Source organism: Coloeus monedula (assembly GCF_965178545.1).
Source record: "Coloeus monedula genome assembly, chromosome: 1".
NCBI lineage: Eukaryota > Metazoa > Chordata > Aves > Passeriformes > Corvidae > Coloeus > Coloeus monedula.
In genome coordinates this window covers 146,169,585-146,181,848 of record NC_138781.1, presented here as the reverse complement: position 1 = coordinate 146,181,848, position 12,264 = coordinate 146,169,585, and positions in this window count along the sequence as shown.

The window sequence follows — 12,264 nt, the reverse complement described above, 5'->3', positions numbered from 1 at the left end:
AGATACACTACATATACTGTGTATGTGCTCCAGGCCTATGAAAGTCAGTGGAAAGATTACTGTATTCCCGGGGGAGAACTGGATCAGGCTCTACATGATTAAAGAAATAGATTAAACATTTCTATTGTCCTAACTCGCTGGATGTCAGCAATATCAAAAATGTCATTCAGTGATTTTCTTTGGTAAATTTTACTTCTTCATTGGACATCTAACACAAAGCCTCTGTGTGCTCTGTAGTTACTGCAAGGGATTAAATGCTTATACCTGAAAAAAGTCTGGCCAAAATTCAGGAGAAAGAAATATTATCATCAGTGATACAATCTGAACTTGACCAAAAAAAAAAAGGGAGGAAAATCCCTCAATGGTATAGATTTGGGAAAAAAAAGAGAACAACCCCTTCAAAAATACTCAAAGGAGGATTACAAAGTTGAAATTAATGAATTAATGCAAAGCACTCTAAGGTAGCACTTAGTGGTGGGCGATTTCCATTATCATCTACACCCAAAGGTGCATTCAACAGTCCCTGGACTCTGCAGAGAGGAACTTCCTGTGATGATGTTGCATTTTTGAGGCACTAGAAATGTAACTGGTGTGTTGGAGACAGGCAGGCAGTCACTGGGACACTGAAGGTAAAGGGAAGAAGAAGAGGAAGAGGTGCAGGCTTTTGAGCCCAGAGCTTGCTGGAGGGCAGATTTTGATGGGGGGTAGTTGGCTGGGGTTTTTTTCAGTTGTGAGTTTAGTGAAAAGGAGATTTTATAAAAAACCCCAAAACTATTTTAAATAAATACAGCTTTTTTTTTCTGAGTGCATACTTGAACCTTATTGACTGTTTCTCATTCTAAGGAAAATGACCCTTGGTGGGTTCAAATATTGGCTAAGCACCCAGATTTAAAAAAAAAAAAAGTAAACTTCTTAGGAACATGAATAGGATGGAAGATGAAACCTTACTGAAAAATAAACTGTAAATTATAGCCTCTTGTCATAGACCTATTTTCCTGGATGATTTTCTTCACAGTATCCTCTAAAGGCATTAGCAAATGCCAAGGACTTCATCTGAGGTTACTGGATCCTGTATCCTGCTGTCACTTGTCTTGGAAGCCACTTGGTGTGGCTTCTCTGCCACACTATCGAGGTATAACACATCTGGTACCTTTCTCACCGTCCCTCTGGAATATTGCTCTTGACCAAATAGCAAATCCTGGCCCTGTTCCAGCTCCAGGTCAGACTCAGCCAGCAAGGGGACACCCACATGTGCTGTGATGATGCACTGGGAGAGCCACTGCTGCTCTGCAGAATGGGCTCATTTTGTGTAAAACTGGTCTGGTGTGTGAGCATATGACTTCTATAAGTCTTAAGTCTTGTCAGCTGAACTAAGGAGCCATGAAATACAAGGTGATTTCAGCAAAAGCCAAATGGGGATGGAATAATGCTGGAACTGGGAGTTGGTTTTGTTCTGACTTGTGTGCAGATATGTTGGTGTAAAGCCCCAGCATGAGCACTTGGCAAGGAAATTGTACAGAAATTACTTGCCAGAGGCTTGCAGTTTATGCCTGTATAAATTTCTGTGGTGAAATTTCATACCTGCTGGCCAAGCCAACTTGTACTTGGCACTTCATTGGAAGACTCCTCACAAAGGCGTGCCTGCAGCCTTCCTGAGACACCACTGCTGGAGCCTTTTCCATTGGCATCCCAGTTCTGCTTTTCATTCTGGGACACTCAGTGCCTTGGAGGCACCCAGAGTCAAATTCATAATCAAAAATGTCTTTTTGGTATTCCACACCAATGTGATTTTGCATGGGTGTGCATCATATAAAATGCTGCGGTTTAACCCCAGGCAGCAGCCAAGCCCCAGGCAGGCGCTCACTCACTCCCCCACCAGCAGGATTGGGGGCACACTGGAAGAGTAAAAGCCAGAAAACTCGTGGGTTGACATAAATATAATATAATAGGGAGAGCGAAAACCATGTAAAAGCGAAGCAAAAGAAGGAATTCATTCGCCCCTTCCTATGGGCAGGCAGGTGTTCAGCCATCCCCAAGGAAGCAGGCCTCCATCACACATAACAGTGACTTGAGAAGACAAATGCCATCACTCTGAATATCTGCCCTTCCTTCTTCTCCCCTCAGATTTATATGCTTAGCGTAATGCCATGAAGTATGGAACATCCCTTGGGTCTGTTGGGATCAGCTGTCCCAGCTTTGTCCCCTCCCAGCTGTGCTTGTGCACCCCCAGCCTCCTCTCTGGTGGGGTGAGGAGCACAAAATGTGTTGGCTCTGTATAAGCACTGCTCAGCAATAACAAAAACATCTCTGCATTATCAAGCCAGTGTTCAGCACAAATCCAAACCACAGCCCCAGAGCAGCCACTGTGGGGAAAATTGACTCTACCCCAGCTAAAACTGGCACATGAGTGCTGAGCCTTGAGCAGAAAAATTGTTAAGAAACTCTGTGTAATAGTGGGTGATTTTCATTACTATCTACACCCAAAGGTGCATAGAAAAATATATTTTTCTAATCCTCTTTCTTTCTCATGGCTTCTGATTAAGCTAGATGAGGAGATGCTTTGGAAAAGCCAGAATGTATTAATGATTTGCATGCCTAATTTTTGTCCCTAATAATGAAAAATTTCCCCATAAATGTCTAAATCCTGACTGTACAATGGGAATTTTGCTCAAATAAAAATCACAAAAGGATTGGTGCTGGGGTCTGCAAAAGAGCAATGAGGTTGCAGGAGGTAGAGCACAGCATTCTATGGAGAGAGCTTCTTCTCATCCCCATGAGGTCCTGCAGCTGTCAGGGAACATGAAGACATCCTCCAAAACAGTTCTTTGGGGTTTCATGGTCTGACTCCTAGTGAGACAACAAATAGAGTCCTTCTGCAGAGCAAAAGGCAGGTGTGAGCTCAGTGTATAGAACAGTATGTCCTTACTCATGCAGTAAGGTGAATAAATAGCTTGTGCCTTGCTTAATAGTGCAGGACTTCTCACAGCAAGTCTTACAACTCTCTGCAGGCAGCTTCCGAGCTGTGGTCTTGTTTGCCTTGGAAGAATTGTTCCAAATAATGGCTGTCTGCAGACACATCCCACAGATCGTCCCACATGGTGATGTAATTCTCTGACGGTGAGTTCTGCAGCAGCTTGAGGAAATAATTTGCCTCATTTAGCATTGGTCTCCACTCCAGGTCTTCCAGTGTAGCACAAAACCACATGAAATTCAAAAGCTAGACCAGATGCCAAAAGGAAGAGCAAAATAGGGTATTTCCTACTAAGATGCATGTCAGCATCACTGCTGGGTGTGGGTGAGGGGACCAGTGCCCTGGACAGAGCAATCTATGCACAGTCCTTGCCTACAAGCATGGGGTGATGGGGGTGAAGCACCTTGGTGATTGCAGCACCTGGTGCTGTGGGAACTCGCCTTGAGCTTAAACTGAAATACTGCACAGGACTGTTCAAATTAGGAATAGAAAGGGAAGCACAGGGAGCAGGTATTGCCTTTTAGACATTTGAGGGGTGCGTCCTCATCTCTTGCACCCCTTTTCAGTGTATTTTGTCACATGGTACCTTTAAAATGAAGGGAAAATTAGCTGTGGGCACCACAGTGTCTCCTGGCCATGCACTGGGACACCTACCTGTCTTCTCATTCCGAATCCAGTTAAGAGACTCCAGGCACTGACCACCCATATTTATGTATAGCAACAGTGGTCATAATTTTGACCTCTGTGGAGTTGGCCCTTCATGACTTAAAAAGACAATGGGATTTTTAGCCTTTCACATCCTATACATGGTTTTAAAAATTAGCTCATGTAGCATGTTGCTACATCTGATTCACTACACTTTCTTGTCAAAGTTTTCTGTTCCTCTGTGGATAAAAGCTGTGAAGGACTGCTTGAAAGCTGAACTATAGTCTGCTCACCAAGTGGCAGCACAGCTTTCTTCCAGCATCCTAGAAAAAAGCAGCAGTAAATCTCAGGCCAAGTGTCATATGAGGTAAGAGAGTCTATCTGACATAATTTCTCTCAGAAACTTTCAGTGTTGAAAGTCTTTAGACTTTGGCATGTCACCAAAATCCACAATCCCTACTACAAAATTAGAAGATACCTAAAAAGAGGTCCCTTTCCAGGAATGACACAAACAGAAATTAATACAGTGAGAGGAAAAAATCTCCCACCGTTCAGGATAGATTAGGCAGAATATTTCCCTTTTAAACTTATGGAGCGCTAGGGATTTGATCTTAGAGAAATTATTATTTTCCAATTACAATTCTCAGACCTGAGTTCTGCTCTTCCCACAACTGATTATTCCCTAGAAGTCACATTTTTCATATTTTTACTTGCTTTGATACTGAACAAGATGAAACCAGAAGTCTGAAGAGGAGAAAAAAACTAAGACACTTAGCTCTGAAGAAAGTCCTTTTCCCTTTTCTGCACTTACCAAAATTTAGTAATTTACCAAAACTGCTATAAACACAACATTTTCTACCCAGGCAAATTCTAGCAATGTTGACCACCATTCTATGTGGCTATCTATTTTACCATATCCTTTTAGGCCACTTAATATAAAAGAATCTGCTCCTACAAAAAACCATGGTGCAGCTTCAGTTCACATTTCCAGTTCATTTGCTTGTGGCTTTCACAGAGACAGGCTGTTTTTCTATTCTTTGGTGAAGTTTATTATACTGTGGGCAGAACATCAAAGGGGAGTGCTGGACTGAGCTGTACAGCGAGCCACAAGGGACACGCAAGTACACTGGAACAGTCTAGATTTTTCAAATGTTAAAGATAGGAAATATTTTAAATCCTTTCCCCCCCTTTCTGCTTGATGTGCTGCACAGTACACCCTGCCCACGTCTGTGGAGAGAGAGAGCTGCCAGCTCCCTTCGGGACAGATACCCTCCATGGGGCCAGCAGCCCAGGATGGGACATGCAGTAGCATCCTTGGGCTGGCAGCAGCAACCAGGGTGGGGACATCCAAAATTGCTGTTGAAAGCAGGCTCACCTGACACTACATTTGGGGGCAGATGTCAGCACATGGTGTGCTGTCAGAAGAGTGCAAAATCCATCCAGGCTGATAGTGGCTATGGGTGCTAGTAATGACATAATAGTCCACGGATTTGACCGTCTTCTACAGGTATTAAAATTGTAACCTGTAGCCTGTCAGAGATATTCTATAGCCATTTGGTAGTGGATGACAAGGATATGATGGGAAAATGATTATCACCTGGATTTACTGATGGCTGTCACCATGTGAACACAACACCCCTGTATTCACTGTGATACAAATTCAGCATGTGTGTATGTTCGTGAGCTATTCCAGCCTTGATGAGAGTGTGGTGTTCAAAGATCTCTTTTGACAGTGAAAGAGGTGAGTTTAAACTCTCTAGGAGAATGGACGATGAAAACACCAGACACTTAGGAGAGCTTTCATCACAGGAGGGTTATATGAAAAGGCGCAGAGGAAAGGACTTCTCCTTAGACCTTGTTTTTGGTGAAATTCTTCCCCCTCTAGCTACAGGCTTTGTTTATGTGTGTTACCAGCACAATAGCATGAGCTAGAAGGTCACTTGTCTCCCTTTAGACTTACATGACATTATTGCTAAAGCCAGCAGGCTGGAAAATGGAAAGCTTTCCAGGTCTGCCTTGCCTCCTGTTAAAGACAATCCAGGAAGCTGTGCAGCCTCTTTGCTGAGAGTTATAATCCGGAGTTATACAGCATCCTGTGGTTACTTGCTACCCTTTAATGCATATTCAAATAAAGAATACTATTTGAGGGAAGTGTGTTATTGTGAACCTCTGAAACACTGGTGCTGCAAGTTTGTCCCCTCCACCTGCCCCTATATGCTCAAATCTCTCTCAGAGAGCCATTGGTCTTATTTTCAGTTGTCCCTCACCATCCTGGTGATTGCTACGTAAAGAGAAACAAAGCATAAGGGTTCAAAAAGAGCCTTATTAAAGACCAGATTGGATGCTCAGCTGATGTGAGCTGGCACAGCTGAACAAGCCAAGACAACTGCCCCACAGCAGTAGAAGAGGTCCTCAGCTTCAGACCTCCAGGAAAGTGGTACATACGCTCAGGGAAAAGGGGGACTTTAAAAGTGGCAAATACTTCTCTCAGTCTGAAAAGCAAACCTCAGTCTCATTCACTTCAGAAAAATGGCATTTAGATTGTAATTGAGAAAATTTGGTCATAACAATACAAGCATTTTCCATTGATGATCATACAGTTGGAATTTTGTCAAAAAAAGGCAGTGTTTCTTCAGTGTCAAGAGGACTTGTGTGAAAACTTTAAAGATGCTATGGCCAGAGAAGGAAGCATTGCCTATCATTAAAGAAATGTAACACTTTCCTTTGAAAGGCTTTTTCAATTGCTTATGATTTCACAGATTTTAAACCAATTCTTCATGCTGGTTTCTTATTTTCTGCTGAACTGTCTGGGAAAGGTTTCATCAAAAGTAATTCAATCCTTTCAAAAAGAGTAACTGGGATTTCACTATTTGCCTATAGTGAAAAAATAATCCTGTATCCATATTACCAAGCAGCTGCATGTTTTACAAGGGAAAGGCAGGTACCTGATGACCTCCAAGGCCCCTCACTCAACACACAGAACTATTGGCATGTCCAGCAGCCAAGTGTAACTCCTTGGTTACCCGAAGTCCCACAGCCCTGCTCAAGTCACTTGGAGGATGACATCCCCATCTTGTGTCTAACACAAGTGATGAATCAGTTAGGCCTGACAACAGGGAAGATTAAAACATGACACAGGGACTGTGAGAAGAGGTGGGGGTGAAACACCAGCAAGGCATACAGGGCGTGAGAACTCTACAAAGAGGAAACTGTATTAAAAGAAAAAAAAAAGATGGAGCAGTGTGGATACTAAAAGCTAAAAGCAGAGAAATTCTTCAGCATTCTGTAGCATCCTGTGAGATAAAGCCTTGGTTAACAAAAACCTCAAACTGTTTCTCAGCTAGCTGCATGAGAAAGCAAGGCCTTCACAGGATGCTGCAGAAAACTGAAGAATTTCTCTGCTTTTAGCTTTTTTGCATCCACAGAGCAGAGGGAATGGCTGAACCAAGTGGGATGAGGAGGTATGAGTGTGTGTTGGTGTCTGTGTGTGTGCGTGTGTGTGTTTGCATGCATGAGCATGTGTGTACAGGCAGCCCAGCCCTTGCAGAGTTGCAGAAGAAAAGGTAATGAACTGGGGAGAAAAAAACAGCCCAGGAAGTATCTAGGAGATATCATGGAAATTTCATTAATCTTTTTTCAATTACTTTGTACATATAATTAGTTTTGACAATTAGCTTTCAGCTTGGCACTGCTGAAAAATGTTTTTGGAGAGAGTCCAAGGAGCAGTATTGAAGGGTAAGGTAGAATCTCCTCAGCTGTATTGTACCTATTTACTGCTTCCAAAACTGTGTATAAGAGCACGACCTGATTTTACCTCTTGTTCTCCCATTGCCTTTTGAAGGACCAGAAGCCAACACTGTTACTCATTTATAGCAAATCAAGCAGCTCCGTTTATGCTAGGATATACAAATTGCACCTTTTCCTAAAAATCTTAACTTATCTGGCTTGATTTTAAACTATTAGCTGGCCTCAGGCCTGAGCCTGAGGATAAACTCAGCATTTTGGTGATGGAGCAAGGACTGAGTGTGCAGGTGAGGCTGTATCCCACAGGGGAGCCTTGTCAAGGGAAATAAGCCCCAAGCTGCATATGAGAGACAGCCTGTTGGTGACATAATGAGCTGCCTCACCCACTGCTCTGTTTCCAGTGGTGGCAAGAAGAGCTGCTGTTTAGGAAGACCATGTGAGGCTGGTTGTTATGTGCAGTCCTTTCCCCCTAATATGCAGCATTCATAACTGTTGGATTTGGGATACTTGAGGGTATGCTCCTGCCTTATTCTTTTAGCATAAAGACACATTAATTTGTCTAATCCCTTTTTGAACATGCTAATACTGTCTGTCTCCACAAGCTCCTGTGTTGGCAAGCTCCAGAGGTTTGCTGCTCACTGTATCAGCAAATACTTTCTTTTATCTCTTTTAAACCTATCTTTTGGTAGTTGCCTCAAGTGTCCGCTAGATCCCATGCAAAGTCCTTGTAGATAACAGTTACATGCTTGGTTTAAACAGCATGTTCATCATTTGGTAAACCATCATTACCTCGCTCCACTGTCTCCTTCACTCCTGAGTGGAGTCCCAGTATTTTCAGTTTTCATAAGGCAGCAGCTTCAGGACCTCAACCATTTTTGCTGCTCTTTACAAGAATGCACCACAGGGCTTTTTGGAGTTTTGTTTGTTTGTTTTTTATGTAGCAGTAACATTACACCCTCTGTCCTGTTCCTAATAACTTTCATATGAATTCCAACATTTTATTGGATTTTGTTTGCCATTGCATACTGAGCTGATGATTTCAGAGAACCATCAGTAATGGCTCAGAGGTCTCTTTCCTAAGTTATTACCCTCAGTTCCAGGCCTAATGTGGATAATTTTTTCCTAGATGCATTGCCCTGGATTTATCTATATTAAAGTTCATCTGCCACCTTTGAGCCAACTCAGTTTGGTGATGTCTTCATGGCCTGCCCAGAACTTGACTGTCTAAAAGAACTTAGTATCACCCCCAAACTATGCAATGACAGCAACTCCATGGTATGAGCTAGTTCAGTTGTCATTTTATATTAGTTGACCTGTTTAAATTTTATAACTCCCTAGAAAAAAGAAAACTCTCCAAAACATCCTTAAGGTTTGAGGGCTAGTTTCTCTAACCTAGTGAAGCTACATGGATTTCAACCACAAATAATTTATAGAAGTCAATAAAGCCAGTTGTGTCCTGCAGGGAGAAGAGTGAACGATACTGTGTCTAGCTACTTCTCAGCTTCACAAAAAGGGCCTTGGCATTGTATTTGTGTCCTGGAATTGTTCTTGATAAATATGAAATTTGTAATACAACCATAATGACAGAAGTAGAGAGTCATGTGCAGAGCTAAGTTGTTGCTGTCTCCTTGTAATAAAAAGATGAAAAAGCAAGGCTGGGTCTTTCAGATGAATCACCTAAGTTACAGTGAGTAGCCCTAATTGCAGTCCCGGAAGCTTTGTTTATTCAGGATGAGGGTCGGTAGGCGCTCCGCGGTGCTCCTGGCAGGGCTGACCCTGCCGCGGGAGCGGCTCCCGGCGCTGGGGCTCCATCTGCCGGTACCCATCGCCCTGGGCACCCGTCACTCACTCCTCTTCGGGGATCTCCTCTTACCAAAAAAGCTACAGTATATTGGACAGAAGTAAACTCAGAATGAATCTCTTTTCCTGCTATCCTTTCAGCCAGCAGACATACTCAGATCTCCGACAGATCCCTGTAACTTGGTGCTAACGTACAAGTTTTTCATCTTACAAGCTTTATGTGACATTGTTCCTCATAGACCCTGCCCAACATTGCCGACCCTAAACCATTCACAAGCTATAAATCAGGTCCTCCAAAATAATGAGATTCTACAAGTGCTGGATTTTTGTCTTGGTGTCTTCACACTTTCTAAGTCTGCCATGGTCACATAGGATAATTGTCCTTTAAGAACAGCAGCAACATATCCCAGCAGCAACTCACCCTAGCAGCAGGATTCTTAAGAGAAACAGCAAGTGACACAAGGCCAAGGAATTTGTAATTCCATTTGTTTCAAAGGTCAGCTCTGCTTAGTGCTGAGGGGAAATTCTGCTCATACTTCCATTAGTGAAATTCCTTACTGGCGACTAGACCTCAAAAGAAGTTGCATTTATATAACTAAAAGAACAATTTGGCTTCTTTTTCACCATTAAATTTCTCTCTGAGGTAACTGTCTTTTTCTAAGAACATTTTCTCCAGCTAAGACGAAGACTTGTTGTCTGAAAATTTCATTATTGGATATATTTAATTTTTATTTTAGGTCAGTGGATGGATCTTGGACTTGGCCCCAGAACAGCTGTCACTGCTGCAGCTAGGTCAGGTGAATCTCAGAACTCAGATTATTCCATACAAGTCCTCATCCTTTCTGTCATGCAGCTCATTCTGGGTCCATGGTGATTCCAGCAAAGGAACAGAGGTAGAGGAAAACTATTCCTGCCCTTCTCTCAACTCTTAGAACTGGTAACAAGTTGGAAAAGGGACCTGCAGACCATTCTCTTTCTCCTCTGCTCCTGAATTTTGGGTTAAAGTATCTGGCGATGATTCACCTTGCCTCTTATTCCAACAGCACAAAGCTCTAAGCTGGCCCTACAGGTTCCCCAGGGCTTTAGATCCCAGGCCAAGGTATTTACAATTTGAAAAACAGGTATATTAAGGAGCTAAGGGCTGGATTCAATGCCAGGTTTTATACAGGAAGCAATCGTAGCCAAGTACTGAGGTCTTATGCTCCTTTTCTATCCGGTAAGCCTCCAACCCTATTTCCGTAACTTTTATTTTATCTTGGTGGAACCACCTCAAGACCATCTATGCCCATGAGTGCTACTGAAGAGTGAATCATATTCCAATACACCACATAGTTTTTTGAGTTGTTCAGCCTGTGTAGATCATGCTACAGCTCTCTTTTTGCTTTCCAAATATGAGAAAGAGGCAGGAAAAAGGGAAGATGCTGTTTTAGGTCTTACATACAGATGCAACCTAGCTGGGGTGTTCACCTGGACCCAGGAGTCTGGAAATACTTCCAGGCCATGCAGTTTGTGAGGAGTAAGACCTATGATATCATTAATTACATTATTAAGTTATGCTACAGTATGTTTTCCACTTGAAAAATAATAATGAAGAAAAATGGCTGTGATACTTGTGTGGGACAAATCTTCCACACTTCCATTTTATATGGAAATAAAACACTTTTTGCCTCATTAGTTTGTTTGGTGAAGCTTATTGAACCCAAACCACCTGTAACAAAGTGATGTTAAAAGCCAGTCGTTGGTGGGCACTGCAAGCAGAACTGCTCAAGCAGGCAATCAGATCACTGGGAAATCCCATCACCTTTGTACAGGGCAACACAACTGTGGGAGGTCCCAGTCTGCAGCAAGAGTGCAGAACCTTTAAGGTCCCTTCCATACCCAAACTACTCAATGATGCTTTTCTCAGGTTTGTTCTGATCTGCTGTTTCTTGTGTCACAGCACTGGTCCAATGACAGAGACCACACCTTGCTGAGATGGCCAGGAAAAGGTGTTTGGATGAGATTAAAATCTGCAGTCATTCTTTTAAGATTGCTAATAATGCTGCAACCATAATCAAACCCTGTATGGATCCACAGGGTTCAGTCCTTGCTTAAGAGCCTCTCTGTAGCCAGGCACAGTAACTCTGGACATAAGCGCATGAAGATATTGTCCACAATCTCCAGAATCTTTACCGACATTTGCAATTATCCCATGGCAAGAAAGATGTTAAAACCACACCTAGACATAACCTAGTTTGATCATTGTGTTCCCCTGAAAGGTAGTCTGACAGGTTAGTTGCCAATACGTAGCTCAGGTTTCTGAACTGAAAGGTGCTGTGTCCTGGCAGGCTCAAGGCAAGTAGTATTCTGCTAGCACCAGGGATTTAGGGCTCAAGCATGTTGTGTAGCAGGGAGCATCTGAAACCTACAGATTCCTCAGCACCTTTATCCTCTCTTAAGATGCAGAAGGTAGATCAACACCTCAAACAGAACTCCATGTAGTCTATTTTACAATTGGATAACCAAAATTTGTTCGAACACCCAGACACTATGATGTTTGATCTAGGAATGCCAATTTGGCACATTAGACCGGCCTTTGACTCATAATCCTCCACAAACAGTCATTCTACATTTTAACCCCATGTAACTAATTGCCAGAGTAATACCACCATGACAGAGACAGGACTGGGGTCAGGTCACATACAACCCACACTACAGTGCTTCCTTCCAGCCCACAGCGGGCAGCAGTAGAGGCTGCTGGGCAAGGCACCAAGAAACTCTCACTTGACAAGCCAGGTTTCCTCTTCCTGCTCCACTCAGACCTTCTGTGAGAGGCCTCTGGCAACCAAGTTGTCTTTCAATGTCTCTGTGTCCAAGTTTTCCACCTGTGAAATGGGAATAGCACTTATCTTCTTTACAGGAGCACCTTGAGGATAAATACAGTAATTTCTGAGCTGGTCAGGTTAAAAGGGTGTTTAGATAAACACCATAACTGAGCAAAAGAAAGTGGAAGAAAAGAGAACAGTCATGCTGAATTCAGCCTCTTAAAAAAAAAAAAAAATTTCCATTGCTGTTTACTAATTTTAGTACGTAAGATTTGCTTTTTCTTCTGGTTTTTTTCTTTC